This window comes from Oncorhynchus tshawytscha, linkage group LG13, assembly GCF_018296145.1.
Source record: "Oncorhynchus tshawytscha isolate Ot180627B linkage group LG13, Otsh_v2.0, whole genome shotgun sequence".
Classification (NCBI taxonomy): Eukaryota; Metazoa; Chordata; class Actinopteri; order Salmoniformes; family Salmonidae; genus Oncorhynchus; species Oncorhynchus tshawytscha.
In genome coordinates, this window is record NC_056441.1 from 40,865,146 (window position 1) to 40,870,162 (window position 5,017).

The following is a 5,017-nucleotide window of genomic DNA, read 5'->3' on the forward strand; positions in this document are numbered from 1 at the left end:
ATCATGAACGTGGTTATCCTGCACCCTTTTTGCGCATCGTGCACTTGCATTTGTACTTTATCTGACAGTCTTCACAAATTGTAGATGTTTGCCTACTCTTCCTATTCATCTACCTATTTGTTAGTTTAAAAAAAGATGGAAACAAATAACAAGCTATTACATAACTTACATGGACAGTTTGGATGAACTTTATTATGCCAGTAACATATTTTCTTCAATTCAAATTACCACAACCAAAAACAATTTCCAGGCAGACTGATGAATAGTCTGACATGTGTTTGACAAGTCTAATCCAATACCTCCAGTGGTGGACCACTGATGTTACTTTTGTGGCTCTTATACAGATTTACATAATGCTGTGGTCCATATGACTGAAAATGTAATTCCTCCATCTGTGGGTTCATCATACACTACATTACCAAAAGTATGTGGACACCTACTCGTCAAACATCTCATTCCAAAATCATGGGCATTAATATGGAGTTGGTCCCCCCTTTCTGCTATAACAGCCTCCACTCTTCATGGAGAGCTTCCCACTAGATGTTGGAACATTGTTGAGGGGACTTGCTTCTATTCAGCCACAAGCGCAATAGTGAGGTCAGGCACTTATGTTGGGCAATTATGTTCCAATTCATCCCAAAGATTTTCAATGAGATTGAGGTCAGGGCTCTGTGCAGGCCAGTCAAGATCTTCCACACAGATCTCTACAAACCATTTTTGTATGGACCTCGCTTAGTGCACGGGGGCATTGTCATGCTAAAATAGGAAAGGGCCTTCCCCAAACTGTTGCAACAAAGTTGGAAGCACAGAATTGTCCAGAATATCATTGTATGCATTAAGATTTCTCTTCACTAGAACTAAGGGGCCTAGCCCTAACCATGAAAAACAGCCCCAGACCATTATTCCTCTACACCAAACTTTACAGTTGGCACTATGCATTGGAGCAGTTAGAGTTGTGCTGGCATCCGCCAAACCCAGATTTGTCCGTCGGACTGTCAGATGGTGAAGCGTGATTCATCACTCCAGAGTTCAATGGCGGCGAGCTTTACGCCACTTCAGCCTACGCTTGGCATTGCGCATGGTAATCTTAGGCTGCTCGGCCATGGAAACCCATTTCATGAAGCTCCAGACGACCAGTTATTGTGCTGACATGGCTTCCAGAGGCAGTTTAGAACTTGGTAGTGAGTGTTGCTGGCTGAGCCGTTTAGCCGCTTAGAACTTGGTAGTGGCCTACCACTTTGCTGGCTGAGCCGTTGTTGCTCCAAGACTAATCCATTTCACAATAACAGCACTTACAGTTGACAGGGCAGCTCAGCAGGGCAGAAATTTGACAAGCTGACTTGTTGGAAAGGTGGCATCGAAATTTGGGGTAAAATTGACTTTGAAAGTCACTGAGCTCTTCAGTAAGGCCATTCTACTGCCAACGTTTCTCAATGGAGAATGCATGGCCATGTGCTCGATTTTACACACCTGTCAACAACGGATGTAGCTGAAATAGCCAAATCCACCCCAAAAATGTTTTTTTGAATTTTACCCCAATTTCGTGGTATCCATTGTTGTGGATATATATAGCTACTATCTTGTCTCATCGCTACAACTCCCGTACGGGCTCGGGAGAGACGTCCTCTGATACACACCCAACCAAGCCGCACTGCTTCTCAACACAGCACCATCCAACCCGGAAGCCAGCCGCACCAATGTGTCGGAGGAAACGCCGTGCAACCCAGGGTCTCTGGTGGCACAGCTGGCGCTGCAGTACAGCGCCCTTAACCACTGCGCCACCTGGGAGGCCCCCAAATCCACTAATTTGAAGAGGTGTCCACATCCTTTTGTATATACAGTTTAAGTCTGAAGTTTACATACACCTTAGTCAAATACATTTAAACTCAGTTTTTCACACTTCCTGACATTTAATCCTATATATAAAAACTCCCTGTCTTAGGTCAGTTAGGATCACAACTTTATTTTACGAATGTGAAATGTCAGAATAATAGAAGAGAGAATTTTTATTTCTTTCATTACACTCATTTAGTATTTGGTAGGATTGCCTTTAAATTGTTTAACTTGGGTCAAATGTTTACGGTAGCCTTCCCCAAGCTTCCAACAATAGGTTTGGTGAATTTTGGCCCATTCCTCCTGACACAGCTGGTGTAACTGAGTCATGTGTGTAGGCCTCCTTGTTTTCACATGCTTTTTCAGTTCTGCCCACACATTTTCTATAGGATTGAGGTCAGGGCTTTGTGATGGTCACTCCAATACCTTGCCTTTGTTGTTCTTAAGCCATTTTGCCACAACTTTAGAAGTATGCTTGGGGTAATTGTCCATTTGGAAGACCCATTTGTGACCAAGCTTAACTTCCTGACTGATGTCTTGAGATGTTGCTTGAATATATCCACATAATTTTCCATCCTCATGATGTCATCTATTTTGTGAAGTGCACCAGTTCCTCCTGCAGTAAATCACCCCCACAACATGATGCTGCCACCCCTGTGCTTCACGGTTGGGATGGTGTTCTTTGGCTTGCAAGCCTCCCCCTTTTTCCGCCAAACATAACGATGGTCATTATGGCCAAACAATTCAATTTTTGTTTCATCAGACCAGAGGACATTTCTCCAACAAGTACGATCTCTGTCCCCATGTGCAGTTGCAAACCATATTCTGGCTTTTTATGGCGGTTTAGGAGCAGTGGCTTCTTCCTTGCTGAGCGGCCTTTCAGGTTTTGTCGATATAGGACTCGTTTTACTGTGGATATTGATACTTTTGTACCCGTTTCCTCCAGCATCTTCACAAGGTCCTTTGATGCTGTTCTGGGATTGATTTGCACTTTTCACACCAAATTACGTTCATCTCTAGGAGATAGACCACATCTCCTTCCTGAGCGGAATGACGGCTACGTGGTCCTATGGTGTTTATACTTGCGTACTATTGTTTGTACAGATGAATGTGGTACCTTCAGGCATTTGGAAATTGCTCCCAAGGATGAACCAGACTTGTGGAGGTCTACAATTTTTTTTCTGAGGTCTTGGCTGATTTCTTTAGATTTTCCCATGATGTGAAGCAAAGAGGCACTGAGTTTGAAGGTCGGTCTTGAAATACATCCACAGGTACACCTCCAATTGACTCAAATGATTAGTCTATCAGAAGCTTCTAAAGCCATGACATAATTTTCTGGAAATTTCCAAGCTGTTTAAAGGCACAGTCAACTTAGTGTATGTAAACTTCAGACCCACTGGAATTGTGATTACAGTGAATGATAAGTGAAATAATCTGTCTGTAAACAATTGTTGGAAAAATTACTTGTGTCATGCATGAAGTAGATGTCCTAACCGACTTGCCAAAACTATAGTTTGTTAACAAGAAATACTTCCGACTTCAACTGTATAGTGTATCTACTAACAATGAGGACAAAAAGTAACTTCACCTCAATAATTGTACATGTTGAAACTAGTGGAAACTGGCAATTGGAGGGCTAGGTACCAGCTGGTTACGAGCCAGTTGACTGTTTTTACATCATGAACATTAATTAGGATACATCACATTCCAAAAAAAGGCACAAAACATATATGACGCACGACATAAAATAGTATGTTTGCTAACTTCCTATTGAGTTATTTCTGAATTTACCATGGTTAAAAAGGACCAGGTCAACCATCTGCCACCATAAAATGTGGCATACCGGCTCCTGAAGGATCCAACAGTTTAGAATAGCAAGAACAATCTATACAAAGATGCATAGGCATAATTGTCTCTAAGGTAAAACATACAGGGAAGGGACACTGAGTGCACAGATTCTGGTAAACGAGGCCGCTCCAAGAGAATATGTTCTTTGCATTGACATTTCAGGAGAAAAACAGCAGATAGCAGCTACGCAAAAGTCATTGCAGTTCAGCACTAGCAAAACATTTGAGACAAATACAATTAAAACACATTGTAGATCGACTTCATAGTTTCTTTACATTTAGAAATTCATCCACTTTCTTTACAATTTCCAGACAGAGCAAGTTAAACCGGCATACTGTCAACCAGTAAAAGATCCAAGTTGACGGTAGCTCAATATAGCATCTGAAATGCCACTGCTTTAGCTATGTGGCCTATAATTGTTCATTTGAGTGAACATTTTATGTGAAGATTCAGGCTCCTGAGTGGCGCAGCGGTTTAAGGCACTACAGACCCTGGTTCGATCCTGGGCTGTATCACAACCGGCTGTGATTGGGAGTCCCATAGGGCAGCGCACAATTGGCCCAGCGTCGTCCGGGGTATGCCGTCATTGTAAATAATCATTTTTCTTAACTGACTTGCCTAGTTAAATAAAGGATTATTAAATAAAAAAGACTAAAAGGCATCCAGAAGAATAGGTTTTTAAAATGAAAAGCAACCTAAATGGATAGCCTCAGAGCCTGCCTTCACTCCCTATAAGGCAGGGACCATCATCTAGATTAATCCGCGGGCTGATTATTTATTGAGCGGATGGTCAGTGGGCCAGAACATAATTACAAATAATTTCTACTTTCTAGTCTGCAAATTGACCGCAAGAAGCCCAGATATGTTTGACTAAAACAAAATCATTTCAAACCCTGCATATACGATCACGTGGCTCTCTCTTTCATAAGTTAAAATCACTTGGAGCTGATTTCCTGGTGTTGACAGTCTTTTATGTCCAACAACAAACACACACACACACACACACAAAGTAGTCAATTTTATAATAAGGCTGAAATGTAACAAAATTTGGAAAAAGTCAAGTGGTCTGAATACGTTTTTTTTCTCTCAGAAAACTTGGGGGGGGCCAAATACAACCACCCACGGGTCAAATTGGAGAACCTTGCCAAAAGGCTTAAGAGTGAGCTCTGGTCAACCTTATCCGCCCCTTCCCTTTTACATCATACAGAAGAAACGGGTGTGTGCAGGCAAATACATCCTAAGATGCAAAGCAGCAAACTTCAACTGTTAAAACACATATGCACTGCATGTGATTCAATATTAAGAGGTAAATAATGACAAGAGAATAGTGGACCTG